Here is a 15,670-nt window from a genome sequence, read left to right on the forward strand (position 1 = left end):
CTTCAGCCTCATCTGGTTTATGCTGCTACCTGTTGTTAGGCGACAACAAGGGCACATGTAGCAAATGCTTTTTCCTGTTTCATTTTGCTATGCCACGCTCTTCTGTGGCTCTTTAGTGCTTGCCAAACTGCTATGTGCGTGCTGTTGCTTCCATCTGAAAAGGAGCACAGCCTTCAGACAGCAGCTTTCAACTTGCCTAAGAAAAAGCTTGGCCATTTAAATGTGATGTAAATCTGTGTGTGTGTAAGGTGCAGGTGCCAGCTCCTGACAAAGGTTTTGTACAGTTTCGGTTTCTCCCTGCCAGACACATTGGAAATGTTTTCCTCTAGCATTCGCATCAAGAGTTGCAGATTGCTTAACTCAGGAGCTCTGAGAATGGAGCGGCAAGTTGTGTTCCGCTTTCATCATAAACAGTGCTCCAGAGCGCTTGGTAACGGGCAAAACGAATCGTGTGTGCGGGATAGTGAGCATTCACGCCTAGTGCTGGCAAGGCACGAGCACTGCCAAAAGGCAAAGGAAGGCATTTAAGCATGCGGCTTGTGGGCAAAGCTTTAAGACTGCCAGAGGGCCGTAGCTGTGGTAAGCCGGCTTGCTCATTTGACATTAGCTGTCACCTGCAAGAACTTCAGCCGCATCTGGTTTATGCTGCTACCTGTTGTTAGGCGACAACAAGGGCACATGTAGCAAATGCTTTTTCTTGTTTCATTTTGCTAGACCACGCTCTTCTGTGGCTCTTTAGTGCTTGCCAAACTGCTATGTGCGTGTTGCTGCTTCCATCTGACAAGGAGCACAGCCTTCTGACAACAGCTTTCAACTTGCCTAAGAAAGAGCTTGGCCATTGAGATATGCTGCAAACCTGTGTGTGCGGAAGGGGCAGGTGCCAGCCTCTGACCAAGGTGTTCTCCCCCTTCAGTTTCTATTTGCCAGATGCATTGGAAATGTTTTCCTCTGGCATTCGCATCAAGAGTCGCAGATTGCTTAACTCAGGAGCTCTGAGAATGGAGCGGCAAGATGTGTTCCGCTTTCATCATAAACAGTGCTCCAGAGCGCTTAGCAACGGGCACAACGAATCGTGTGTGCGGGATAGTGAGCATTCACGCCTAGTGCTGGCAATGCACGAGCACTGCCAAAAGGCAAAAGAAGGCGCTTAGCATGCGGCTTGTGCGCAAAGCTTTCAGACTGCCGGAGGACCGTAGCTGTGGTAAGCCGGCTTGCTCATTTGACGTTAGGTGTCACCTGCAAGAACTTCAGCCTCATCTGGTTTATGCTGCTACCTGTTGTTAGGCGACAACAAGGGCACATGTAGCAAATGCTTTTTCCTGTTTCATTTTGCTATGCCACGCTCTTCTGTGGCTCTTTAGTGCTTGCCAAACTGCTATGTGCGTGCTGTTGCTTCCATCTGAAAAGGAGCACAGCCTTCAGACAGCAGCTTTCAACTTGCCTAAGAAAAAGCTTGGCCATTTAAATGTGATGTAAATCTGTGTGTGTGTAAGGTGCAGGTGCCAGCTCCTGACAAAGGTTTTGTACAGTTTCGGTTTCTCCCTGCCAGACACATTGGAAATGTTTTCCTCTGGCATTCGCATCAAGAGTTGCAGATTGCTTAACTCAGGAGCTCTGAGAATGGAGCGGCAAGTTGTGTTCCGCTTTCATCATAAACAGTGCTCCAGAGCGCTTGGTAACGGGCAAAACGAATCGTGTCTGCGGGATAGTGAGCATTCACGCCTAGTGCTGGCAAGGCACGAGCACTGCCAAAAGGCAAAGGAAGGCGTTTAAGCATGCGGCTTGTGGGCAAAGCTTTAAGACTGCCAGAGGGCCGTAGCTGTGGTAAGCCGGCTTGCTCATTTGACATTAGCTGTCACCTGCAAGAACTTCAGCCGCATCTGGTTTATGCTGCTACCTGTTGTTAGGCGACAACAAGGGCACATGTAGCAAATGCTTTTTCTTGTTTCATTTTGCTAGACCACGCTCTTCTGTGGCTCTTTAGTGCTTGCCAAACTGCTATGTGCGTGTTGCTGCTTCCATCTGACAAGGAGCACAGCCTTCTGACAACAGCTTTCAACTTGCCTAAGAAAGAGCTTGGCCATTGAGATATGCTGCAAACCTGTGTGTGCGGAAGGGGCAGGTGCCAGCCTCTGACCAAGGTGTTCTCCCCCTTCAGTTTCTATTTGCCAGATGCATTGGAAATGTTTTCCTCTGGCATTCGCATCAAGAGTCGCAGATTGCTTAACTCAGGAGCTCTGAGAATGGAGCGGCAAGATGTGTTCCGCTTTCATCATAAACAGTGCTCCAGAGCGCTTAGCAACGGGCACAACGAATCGTGTGTGCGGGATAGTGAGCATTCACGCCTAGTGCTGGCAATGCACGAGCACTGCCAAAAGGCAAAGGAAGGCGCTTAGCATGCGGCTTGTGCGCAAAGCTTTCAGACTGCCGGAGGACCGTAGCTGTGGTAAGCCGGCTTGCTCATTTGACGTTAAATGTCACCTGCAAGAACTTCACCCGCATCTGCTTTATGCTGCTACCTGTTGTTAGGCGACAACAAGGGCACATGTAGGAAATGCTTTTTCTTGCCGCGTTTTGCTAGACCGCTCTCTTCTGTGGTTCTTTAGTGCTTGCCAAACTGCTATGTGCTTGCTGCTTCTTCCATCTGAGAAGGAGCACAGCCTTCTGACAGCAGCTTTCAACTTGTCTAAGAAAGAGCTTGGCCATTTAGATGTGCTGCAAATCTGTGTGTGTGTAAGGTGCAGGTGCCAGCTCCTAACAAATGTGTTCTCCGGGTTCATTTTCTCCCTGCCAGACACATTGGAAATGTTTTCCTCTGGCATTCGCATCAAGAGTTGCAGATTGCTTAACTCAAGAGCTCAGAGAATGGAGCGGCAAGATGAGTTCCGCTTTCGTCATAAACAGTGTTCCAAAGCGCTTGGCACCGGGTACAACGAATCGTGTGTGCGGGATAGTGAGCATTCACGCCTAGTGCTGGCAATGCACGAGCACTGCCAAAAGGCAAAGGAAGGCGCTTAGCTTGCGGCTTGTGCGCAAAGCTTTCAGACTGCCAGAAGACCATAGCTGTTGTAAGCCGGCTTGCTCATTTGACGTTAGGTGTCACCTGCAAGAACTTCAGCCTCATCTGGTTTATGCTGCTACCTGTTGTTAGGCGACAACAAGGGCACATGTAGCAAATGCTTTTTCCTGTTTCATTTTGCTATGCCACGCTCTTCTGTGGCTCTTTAGTGCTTGCCAAACTGCTATGTGCGTGCTGTTGCTTCCATCTGAAAAGGAGCACAGCCTTCAGACAGCAGCTTTCAACTTGCCTAAGAAAAAGCTTGGCCATTTAAATGTGATGTAAATCTGTGTGTGTGTAAGGTGCAGGTGCCAGCTCCTGACAAAGGTTTTGTACAGTTTCGGTTTCTCCCTGCCAGACACATTGGAAATGTTTTCCTCTGGCATTCGCATCAAGAGTTGCAGATTGCTTAACTCAGGAGCTCTGAGAATGGAGCGGCAAGTTGTGTTCCGCTTTCATCATAAACAGTGCTCCAGAGCGCTTGGTAACGGGCAAAACGAATCGTGTCTGCGGGATAGTGAGCATTCACGCCTAGTGCTGGCAATGCACGAGCACTGCCAAAAGGCAAAGGAAGGCGCTTAGCTTGCGGCTTGTGCGCAAAGCTTTAAGACTGCCAGAGGGCCGTAGCTGTGGTAAGCCGGCTTGCTCATTTGACGTTAAATGTCACCTGCAAGAACTTCAGCCTCATCTGGTTTATGCTGCTACCTGTTGTTAGGCGACAACAAGGGCACATGTAGCAAATGCTTTTTCTTGTTTCATTTTGCTAGACCACGCTCTTCTGTGGTTCTTTAGTGCTTGCCAAACTCCTATGTGCGTGTTGCTGCTTCCATCTGACAAGGAGCACAGCCTTCTGACAACAGCTTTCAACTTGCCTAAGAAAGAGCTTGGCCATTGAGATATGCTGCAAACCTGTGTGTGCGGAAGGGGCAGGTGCCAGCCTCTGACCAAGGTGTTCTCCCCCTTCAGTTTCTATTTGCCAGATGCATTGGAAATGTTTTCCTCTGGCATTCGCATCAAGAGTCGCAGATTGCTTAACTCAGGAGCTCTGAGAATGGAGCGGCAAGATGTGTTCCGCTTTCATCATAAACAGTGCTCCAGAGCGCTTAGCAACGGGCACAACGAATCGTGTGTGCGGGATAGTGAGCATTCACGCCTAGTGCTGGCAATGCACGAGCACTGCCAAAAGGCAAAGGAAGGCGCTTAGCATGCGGCTTGTGCGCAAAGCTTTCAGACTGCCGGAGGACCGTAGCTGTGGTAAGCCGGCTTGCTCATTTGACGTTAAATGTCACCTGCAAGAACTTCACCCGCATCTGCTTTATGCTGCTACCTGTTGTTAGGCGACAACAAGGGCACATGTAGGAAATGCTTTTTCTTGCCGCGTTTTGCTAGACCGCTCTCTTCTGTGGTTCTTTAGTGCTTGCCAAACTGCTATGTGCTTGCTGCTTCTTCCATCTGAGAAGGAGCACAGCCTTCTGACAGCAGCTTTCAACTTGTCTAAGAAAGAGCTTGGCCATTTAGATGTGCTGCAAATCTGTGTGTGTGTAAGGTGCAGGTGCCAGCTCCTAACAAATGTGTTCTCCGGGTTCATTTTCTCCCTGCCAGACACATTGGAAATGTTTTCCTCTGGCATTCGCATCAAGAGTTGCAGATTGCTTAACTCAAGAGCTCAGAGAATGGAGCGGCAAGATGAGTTCCGCTTTCGTCATAAACAGTGTTCCAAAGCGCTTGGCACCGGGTACAACGAATCGTGTGTGCGGGATAGTGAGCATTCACGCCTAGTGCTGGCAATGCACGAGCACTGCCAAAAGGCAAAGGAAGGCGCTTAGCTTGCGGCTTGTGCGCAAAGCTTTCAGACTGCCAGAAGACCATAGCTGTTGTAAGCCGGCTTGCTCATTTGACGTTAGGTGTCACCTGCAAGAACTTCAGCCTCATCTGGTTTATGCTGCTACCTGTTGTTAGGCGACAACAAGGGCACATGTAGCAAATGCTTTTTCCTGTTTCATTTTGCTATGCCACGCTCTTCTGTGGCTCTTTAGTGCTTGCCAAACTGCTATGTGCGTGCTGTTGCTTCCATCTGAAAAGGAGCACAGCCTTCAGACAGCAGCTTTCAACTTGCCTAAGAAAAAGCTTGGCCATTTAAATGTGATGTAAATCTGTGTGTGTGTAAGGTGCAGGTGCCAGCTCCTGACAAAGGTTTTGTACAGTTTCGGTTTCTCCCTGCCAGACACATTGGAAATGTTTTCCTCTGGCATTCGCATCAAGAGTTGCAGATTGCTTAACTCAGGAGCTCTGAGAATGGAGCGGCAAGTTGTGTTCCGCTTTCATCATAAACAGTGCTCCAGAGCGCTTGGTAACGGGCAAAACGAATCGTGTCTGCGGGATAGTGAGCATTCACGCCTAGTGCTGGCAAGGCACGAGCACTGCCAAAAGGCAAAGGAAGGCATTTAAGCATGCGGCTTGTGGGCAAAGCTTTAAGACTGCCAGAGGGCCGTAGCTGTGGTAAGCCGGCTTGCTCATTTGACATTAGCTGTCACCTGCAAGAACTTCAGCCGCATCTGGTTTATGCTGCTACCTGTTGTTAGGCGACAACAAGGGCACATGTAGCAAATGCTTTTTCTTGTTTCATTTTGCTAGACCACGCTCTTCTGTGGTTCTTTAGTGCTTGCCAAACTCCTATGTGCGTGTTGCTGCTTCCATCTGACAAGGAGCACAGCCTTCTGACAACAGCTTTCAACTTGCCTAAGAAAGAGCTTGGCCATTGAGATATGCTGCAAACCTGTGTGTGCGGAAGGGGCAGGTGCCAGCCTCTGACCAAGGTGTTCTCCCCCTTCAGTTTCTATTTGCCAGATGCATTGGAAATGTTTTCCTCTGGCATTCGCATCAAGAGTCGCAGATTGCTTAACTCAGGAGCTCTGAGAATGGAGCGGCAAGATGTGTTCCGCTTTCATCATAAACAGTGCTCCAGAGCGCTTAGCAACGGGCACAACGAATCGTGTGTGCGGGATAGTGAGCATTCACGCCTAGTGCTGGCAATGCACGAGCACTGCCAAAAGGCAAAGGAAGGCGCTTAGCATGCGGCTTGTGCGCAAAGCTTTCAGACTGCCGGAGGACCGTAGCTGTGGTAAGCCGGCTTGCTCATTTGACGTTAAATGTCACCTGCAAGAACTTCACCCGCATCTGCTTTATGCTGCTACCTGTTGTTAGGCGACAACAAGGGCACATGTAGGAAATGCTTTTTCTTGCCGCGTTTTGCTAGACCGCTCTCTTCTGTGGTTCTTTAGTGCTTGCCAAACTGCTATGTGCTTGCTGCTTCTTCCATCTGAGAAGGAGCACAGCCTTCTGACAGCAGCTTTCAACTTGTCTAAGAAAGAGCTTGGCCATTTAGATGTGCTGCAAATCTGTGTGTGTGTAAGGTGCAGGTGCCAGCTCCTAACAAATGTGTTCTCCGGGTTCATTTTCTCCCTGCCAGACACATTGGAAATGTTTTCCTCTGGCATTCGCATCAAGAGTTGCAGATTGCTTAACTCAAGAGCTCAGAGAATGGAGCGGCAAGATGAGTTCCGCTTTCGTCATAAACAGTGTTCCAAAGCGCTTGGCACCGGGTACAACGAATCGTGTGTGCGGGATAGTGAGCATTCACGCCTAGTGCTGGCAATGCACGAGCACTGCCAAAAGGCAAAGGAAGGCGCTTAGCTTGCGGCTTGTGCGCAAAGCTTTCAGACTGCCAGAAGACCATAGCTGTTGTAAGCCGGCTTGCTCATTTGACGTTAGGTGTCACCTGCAAGAACTTCAGCCTCATCTGGTTTATGCTGCTACCTGTTGTTAGGCGACAACAAGGGCACATGTAGCAAATGCTTTTTCCTGTTTCATTTTGCTATGCCACGCTCTTCTGTGGCTCTTTAGTGCTTGCCAAACTGCTATGTGCGTGCTGTTGCTTCCATCTGAAAAGGAGCACAGCCTTCAGACAGCAGCTTTCAACTTGCCTAAGAAAAAGCTTGGCCATTTAAATGTGATGTAAATCTGTGTGTGTGTAAGGTGCAGGTGCCAGCTCCTGACAAAGGTTTTGTACAGTTTCGGTTTCTCCCTGCCAGACACATTGGAAATGTTTTCCTCTAGCATTCGCATCAAGAGTTGCAGATTGCTTAACTCAGGAGCTCTGAGAATGGAGCGGCAAGTTGTGTTCCGCTTTCATCATAAACAGTGCTCCAGAGCGCTTGGTAACGGGCAAAACGAATCGTGTGTGCGGGATAGTGAGCATTCACGCCTAGTGCTGGCAAGGCACGAGCACTGCCAAAAGGCAAAGGAAGGCATTTAAGCATGCGGCTTGTGGGCAAAGCTTTAAGACTGCCAGAGGGCCGTAGCTGTGGTAAGCCGGCTTGCTCATTTGACATTAGCTGTCACCTGCAAGAACTTCAGCCGCATCTGGTTTATGCTGCTACCTGTTGTTAGGCGACAACAAGGGCACATGTAGCAAATGCTTTTTCTTGTTTCATTTTGCTAGACCACGCTCTTCTGTGGCTCTTTAGTGCTTGCCAAACTGCTATGTGCGTGTTGCTGCTTCCATCTGACAAGGAGCACAGCCTTCTGACAACAGCTTTCAACTTGCCTAAGAAAGAGCTTGGCCATTGAGATATGCTGCAAACCTGTGTGTGCGGAAGGGGCAGGTGCCAGCCTCTGACCAAGGTGTTCTCCCCCTTCAGTTTCTATTTGCCAGATGCATTGGAAATGTTTTCCTCTGGCATTCGCATCAAGAGTCGCAGATTGCTTAACTCAGGAGCTCTGAGAATGGAGCGGCAAGATGTGTTCCGCTTTCATCATAAACAGTGCTCCAGAGCGCTTAGCAACGGGCACAACGAATCGTGTGTGCGGGATAGTGAGCATTCACGCCTAGTGCTGGCAATGCACGAGCACTGCCAAAAGGCAAAGGAAGGCGCTTAGCATGCGGCTTGTGCGCAAAGCTTTCAGACTGCCGGAGGACCGTAGCTGTGGTAAGCCGGCTTGCTCATTTGACGTTAAATGTCACCTGCAAGAACTTCACCCGCATCTGCTTTATGCTGCTACCTGTTGTTAGGCGACAACAAGGGCACATGTAGGAAATGCTTTTTCTTGCCGCGTTTTGCTAGACCGCTCTCTTCTGTGGTTCTTTAGTGCTTGCCAAACTGCTATGTGCTTGCTGCTTCTTCCATCTGAGAAGGAGCACAGCCTTCTGACAGCAGCTTTCAACTTGTCTAAGAAAGAGCTTGGCCATTTAGATGTGCTGCAAATCTGTGTGTGTGTAAGGTGCAGGTGCCAGCTCCTAACAAATGTGTTCTCCGGGTTCATTTTCTCCCTGCCAGACACATTGGAAATGTTTTCCTCTGGCATTCGCATCAAGAGTTGCAGATTGCTTAACTCAAGAGCTCAGAGAATGGAGCGGCAAGATGAGTTCCGCTTTCGTCATAAACAGTGTTCCAAAGCGCTTGGCACCGGGTACAACGAATCGTGTGTGCGGGATAGTGAGCATTCACGCCTAGTGCTGGCAATGCACGAGCACTGCCAAAAGGCAAAAGAAGGCGCTTAGCATGCGGCTTGTGCGCAAAGCTTTCAGACTGCCGGAGGACCGTAGCTGTGGTAAGCCGGCTTGCTCATTTGACATTAGCTGTCACCTGCAAGAACTTCAGCCGCATCTGGTTTATGCTGCTACCTGTTGTTAGGCGACAACAAGGGCACATGTAGCAAATGCTTTTTCTTGTTTCATTTTGCTAGACCACGCTCTTCTGTGGCTCTTTAGTGCTTGCCAAACTGCTATGTGCGTGTTGCTGCTTCCATCTGACAAGGAGCACAGCCTTCTGACAACAGCTTTCAACTTGCCTAAGAAAGAGCTTGGCCATTGAGATATGCTGCAAACCTGTGTGTGCGGAAGGGGCAGGTGCCAGCCTCTGACCAAGGTGTTCTCCCCCTTCAGTTTCTATTTGCCAGATGCATTGGAAATGTTTTCCTCTGGCATTCGCATCAAGAGTCGCAGATTGCTTAACTCAGGAGCTCTGAGAATGGAGCGGCAAGATGTGTTCCGCTTTCATCATAAACAGTGCTCCAGAGCGCTTAGCAACGGGCACAACGAATCGTGTGTGCGGGATAGTGAGCATTCACGCCTAGTGCTGGCAATGCACGAGCACTGCCAAAAGGCAAAAGAAGGCGCTTAGCATGCGGCTTGTGCGCAAAGCTTTCAGACTGCCGGAGGACCGTAGCTGTGGTAAGCCGGCTTGCTCATTTGACGTTAGGTGTCACCTGCAAGAACTTCAGCCTCATCTGGTTTATGCTGCTACCTGTTGTTAGGCGACAACAAGGGCACATGTAGCAAATGCTTTTTCCTGTTTCATTTTGCTATGCCACGCTCTTCTGTGGCTCTTTAGTGCTTGCCAAACTGCTATGTGCGTGCTGTTGCTTCCATCTGAAAAGGAGCACAGCCTTCAGACAGCAGCTTTCAACTTGCCTAAGAAAAAGCTTGGCCATTGGAATGTGATGTAAATCTGTGTGTGTGTAAGGTGCAGGTGCCAGCTCCTGACAAAGGTTTTGTACAGTTTCGGTTTCTCCCTGCCAGACACATTGGAAATGTTTTCCTCTGGCATTCGCATCAAGAGTTGCAGATTGCTTAACTCAGGAGCTCTGAGAATGGAGCGGCAAGTTGTGTTCCGCTTTCATCATAAACAGTGCTCCAGAGCGCTTGGTAACGGGCAAAACGAATCGTGTCTGCGGGATAGTGAGCATTCACGCCTAGTGCTGGCAAGGCACGAGCACTGCCAAAAGGCAAAGGAAGGCGTTTAAGCATGCGGCTTGTGGGCAAAGCTTTAAGACTGCCAGAGGGCCGTAGCTGTGGTAAGCCGGCTTGCTCATTTGACATTAGCTGTCACCTGCAAGAACTTCAGCCGCATCTGGTTTATGCTGCTACCTGTTGTTAGGCGACAACAAGGGCACATGTAGCAAATGCTTTTTCTTGTTTCATTTTGCTAGACCACGCTCTTCTGTGGCTCTTTAGTGCTTGCCAAACTGCTATGTGCGTGTTGCTGCTTCCATCTGACAAGGAGCACAGCCTTCTGACAACAGCTTTCAACTTGCCTAAGAAAGAGCTTGGCCATTGAGATATGCTGCAAACCTGTGTGTGCGGAAGGGGCAGGTGCCAGCCTCTGACCAAGGTGTTCTCCCCCTTCAGTTTCTATTTGCCAGATGCATTGGAAATGTTTTCCTCTGGCATTCGCATCAAGAGTCGCAGATTGCTTAACTCAGGAGCTCTGAGAATGGAGCGGCAAGATGTGTTCCGCTTTCATCATAAACAGTGCTCCAGAGCGCTTAGCAACGGGCACAACGAATCGTGTGTGCGGGATAGTGAGCATTCACGCCTAGTGCTGGCAATGCACGAGCACTGCCAAAAGGCAAAGGAAGGCGCTTAGCATGCGGCTTGTGCGCAAAGCTTTCAGACTGCCGGAGGACCGTAGCTGTGGTAAGCCGGCTTGCTCATTTGACGTTAAATGTCACCTGCAAGAACTTCACCCGCATCTGCTTTATGCTGCTACCTGTTGTTAGGCGACAACAAGGGCACATGTAGGAAATGCTTTTTCTTGCCGCGTTTTGCTAGACCGCTCTCTTCTGTGGTTCTTTAGTGCTTGCCAAACTGCTATGTGCTTGCTGCTTCTTCCATCTGAGAAGGAGCACAGCCTTCTGACAGCAGCTTTCAACTTGTCTAAGAAAGAGCTTGGCCATTTAGATGTGCTGCAAATCTGTGTGTGTGTAAGGTGCAGGTGCCAGCTCCTAACAAATGTGTTCTCCGGGTTCATTTTCTCCCTGCCAGACACATTGGAAATGTTTTCCTCTGGCATTCGCATCAAGAGTTGCAGATTGCTTAACTCAAGAGCTCAGAGAATGGAGCGGCAAGATGAGTTCCGCTTTCGTCATAAACAGTGTTCCAAAGCGCTTGGCACCGGGTACAACGAATCGTGTGTGCGGGATAGTGAGCATTCACGCCTAGTGCTGGCAATGCACGAGCACTGCCAAAAGGCAAAGGAAGGCGCTTAGCTTGCGGCTTGTGCGCAAAGCTTTCAGACTGCCAGAAGACCATAGCTGTTGTAAGCCGGCTTGCTCATTTGACGTTAGGTGTCACCTGCAAGAACTTCAGCCTCATCTGGTTTATGCTGCTACCTGTTGTTAGGCGACAACAAGGGCACATGTAGCAAATGCTTTTTCCTGTTTCATTTTGCTATGCCACGCTCTTCTGTGGCTCTTTAGTGCTTGCCAAACTGCTATGTGCGTGCTGTTGCTTCCATCTGAAAAGGAGCACAGCCTTCAGACAGCAGCTTTCAACTTGCCTAAGAAAAAGCTTGGCCATTGGAATGTGATGTAAATCTGTGTGTGTGTAAGGTGCAGGTGCCAGCTCCTGACAAAGGTTTTGTACAGTTTCGGTTTCTCCCTGCCAGACACATTGGAAATGTTTTCCTCTGGCATTCGCATCAAGAGTTGCAGATTGCTTAACTCAGGAGCTCTGAGAATGGAGCGGCAAGTTGTGTTCCGCTTTCATCATAAACAGTGCTCCAGAGCGCTTGGTAACGGGCAAAACGAATCGTGTCTGCGGGATAGTGAGCATTCACGCCTAGTGCTGGCAAGGCACGAGCACTGCCAAAAGGCAAAGGAAGGCGTTTAAGCATGCGGCTTGTGGGCAAAGCTTTAAGACTGCCAGAGGGCCGTAGCTGTGGTAAGCCGGCTTGCTCATTTGACATTAGCTGTCACCTGCAAGAACTTCAGCCGCATCTGGTTTATGCTGCTACCTGTTGTTAGGCGACAACAAGGGCACATGTAGCAAATGCTTTTTCTTGTTTCATTTTGCTAGACCACGCTCTTCTGTGGCTCTTTAGTGCTTGCCAAACTGCTATGTGCGTGTTGCTGCTTCCATCTGACAAGGAGCACAGCCTTCTGACAACAGCTTTCAACTTGCCTAAGAAAGAGCTTGGCCATTGAGATATGCTGCAAACCTGTGTGTGCGGAAGGGGCAGGTGCCAGCCTCTGACCAAGGTGTTCTCCCCCTTCAGTTTCTATTTGCCAGATGCATTGGAAATGTTTTCCTCTGGCATTCGCATCAAGAGTCGCAGATTGCTTAACTCAGGAGCTCTGAGAATGGAGCGGCAAGATGTGTTCCGCTTTCATCATAAACAGTGCTCCAGAGCGCTTAGCAACGGGCACAACGAATCGTGTGTGCGGGATAGTGAGCATTCACGCCTAGTGCTGGCAATGCACGAGCACTGCCAAAAGGCAAAGGAAGGCGCTTAGCATGCGGCTTGTGCGCAAAGCTTTCAGACTGCCGGAGGACCGTAGCTGTGGTAAGCCGGCTTGCTCATTTGACGTTAAATGTCACCTGCAAGAACTTCACCCGCATCTGCTTTATGCTGCTACCTGTTGTTAGGCGACAACAAGGGCACATGTAGGAAATGCTTTTTCTTGCCGCGTTTTGCTAGACCGCTCTCTTCTGTGGTTCTTTAGTGCTTGCCAAACTGCTATGTGCTTGCTGCTTCTTCCATCTGAGAAGGAGCACAGCCTTCTGACAGCAGCTTTCAACTTGTCTAAGAAAGAGCTTGGCCATTTAGATGTGCTGCAAATCTGTGTGTGTGTAAGGTGCAGGTGCCAGCTCCTAACAAATGTGTTCTCCGGGTTCATTTTCTCCCTGCCAGACACATTGGAAATGTTTTCCTCTGGCATTCGCATCAAGAGTTGCAGATTGCTTAACTCAAGAGCTCAGAGAATGGAGCGGCAAGATGAGTTCCGCTTTCGTCATAAACAGTGTTCCAAAGCGCTTGGCACCGGGTACAACGAATCGTGTGTGCGGGATAGTGAGCATTCACGCCTAGTGCTGGCAATGCACGAGCACTGCCAAAAGGCAAAGGAAGGCGCTTAGCTTGCGGCTTGTGCGCAAAGCTTTCAGACTGCCAGAAGACCATAGCTGTTGTAAGCCGGCTTGCTCATTTGACGTTAGGTGTCACCTGCAAGAACTTCAGCCTCATCTGGTTTATGCTGCTACCTGTTGTTAGGCGACAACAAGGGCACATGTAGCAAATGCTTTTTCCTGTTTCATTTTGCTATGCCACGCTCTTCTGTGGCTCTTTAGTGCTTGCCAAACTGCTATGTGCGTGTTGCTGCTTCCATCTGACAAGGAGCACAGCCTTCTGACAACAGCTTTCAACTTGCCTAAGAAAGAGCTTGGCCATTGAGATATGCTGCAAACCTGTGTGTGCGGAAGGGGCAGGTGCCAGCCTCTGACCAAGGTGTTCTCCCCCTTCAGTTTCTATTTGCCAGATGCATTGGAAATGTTTTCCTCTGGCATTCGCATCAAGAGTCGCAGATTGCTTAACTCAGGAGCTCTGAGAATGGAGCGGCAAGATGTGTTCCGCTTTCATCATAAACAGTGCTCCAGAGCGCTTAGCAACGGGCACAACGAATCGTGTGTGCGGGATAGTGAGCATTCACGCCTAGTGCTGGCAATGCACGAGCACTGCCAAAAGGCAAAGGAAGGCGCTTAGCATGCGGCTTGTGCGCAAAGCTTTCAGACTGCCGGAGGACCGTAGCTGTGGTAAGCCGGCTTGCTCATTTGACGTTAAATGTCACCTGCAAGAACTTCACCCGCATCTGCTTTATGCTGCTACCTGTTGTTAGGCGACAACAAGGGCACATGTAGGAAATGCTTTTTCTTGCCGCGTTTTGCTAGACCGCTCTCTTCTGTGGTTCTTTAGTGCTTGCCAAACTGCTATGTGCTTGCTGCTTCTTCCATCTGAGAAGGAGCACAGCCTTCTGACAGCAGCTTTCAACTTGTCTAAGAAAGAGCTTGGCCATTTAGATGTGCTGCAAATCTGTGTGTGTGTAAGGTGCAGGTGCCAGCTCCTAACAAATGTGTTCTCCGGGTTCATTTTCTCCCTGCCAGACACATTGGAAATGTTTTCCTCTGGCATTCGCATCAAGAGTTGCAGATTGCTTAACTCAAGAGCTCAGAGAATGGAGCGGCAAGATGAGTTCCGCTTTCGTCATAAACAGTGTTCCAAAGCGCTTGGCACCGGGTACAACGAATCGTGTGTGCGGGATAGTGAGCATTCACGCCTAGTGCTGGCAATGCACGAGCACTGCCAAAAGGCAAAGGAAGGCGCTTAGCTTGCGGCTTGTGCGCAAAGCTTTCAGACTGCCAGAAGACCATAGCTGTTGTAAGCCGGCTTGCTCATTTGACGTTAGGTGTCACCTGCAAGAACTTCAGCCTCATCTGGTTTATGCTGCTACCTGTTGTTAGGCGACAACAAGGGCACATGTAGCAAATGCTTTTTCCTGTTTCATTTTGCTATGCCACGCTCTTCTGTGGCTCTTTAGTGCTTGCCAAACTGCTATGTGCGTGCTGTTGCTTCCATCTGAAAAGGAGCACAGCCTTCAGACAGCAGCTTTCAACTTGCCTAAGAAAAAGCTTGGCCATTGGAATGTGATGTAAATCTGTGTGTGTGTAAGGTGCAGGTGCCAGCTCCTGACAAAGGTTTTGTACAGTTTCGGTTTCTCCCTGCCAGACACATTGGAAATGTTTTCCTCTGGCATTCGCATCAAGAGTTGCAGATTGCTTAACTCAGGAGCTCTGAGAATGGAGCGGCAAGTTGTGTTCCGCTTTCATCATAAACAGTGCTCCAGAGCGCTTGGTAACGGGCAAAACGAATCGTGTCTGCGGGATAGTGAGCATTCACGCCTAGTGCTGGCAAGGCACGAGCACTGCCAAAAGGCAAAGGAAGGCGTTTAAGCATGCGGCTTGTGGGCAAAGCTTTAAGACTGCCAGAGGGCCGTAGCTGTGGTAAGCCGGCTTGCTCATTTGACATTAGCTGTCACCTGCAAGAACTTCAGCCGCATCTGGTTTATGCTGCTACCTGTTGTTAGGCGACAACAAGGGCACATGTAGCAAATGCTTTTTCCTGTGTCATTTTGCTATGCCACGCTCTGCTGTGGCTCTTTAGTGCTTGCCAAACTGCTATGTGCGTGCTGTTGCTTCCATCTGAAAAGGAGCACAGCCTTCAGACAGCAGCTTTCAACTTGCCTAAGAAAAAGCTTGGCCATTTAAATGTGATGTAAATCTGTGTGTGTGTAAGGTGCAGGTGCCAGCTCCTGACAAAGGTTTTGTACAGTTTCGGTTTCTCCCTGCCAGACACATTGGAAATGTTTTCCTCTGGCATTCGCATCAAGAGTTGCAGATTGCTTAACTCAGGAGCTCTGAGAATGGAGCGGCAAGTTGTGTTCCGCTTTCATCATAAACAGTGCTCCAGAGCGCTTGGTAACGGGCAAAACGAATCGTGTCTGCGGGATAGTGAGCATTCACGCCTAGTGCTGGCAATGCACGAGCACTGCCAAAAGGCAAAGGAAGGCGCTTAGCATGCGGCTTGTGCGCAAAGCTTTAAGACTGCCAGAGGGCCGTAGCTGTGGTAAGCCGGCTTGCTCATTTGACGTTAAATGTCACCTGCAAGAACTTCAGCCTCATCTGGTTTATGCTGCTACCTGTTGTTAGGCGACAACAAGGGCACATGTAGCAAATGCTTTTTCTTGTTTCATTTTGCTAGACCACGCTCTTCTGTGGTTCTT

The sequence above is a fragment of the Poecile atricapillus genome, chromosome 16 (assembly GCF_030490865.1).
Source record: "Poecile atricapillus isolate bPoeAtr1 chromosome 16, bPoeAtr1.hap1, whole genome shotgun sequence".
NCBI classification, from domain to species: Eukaryota; Metazoa; Chordata; class Aves; order Passeriformes; family Paridae; genus Poecile; species Poecile atricapillus.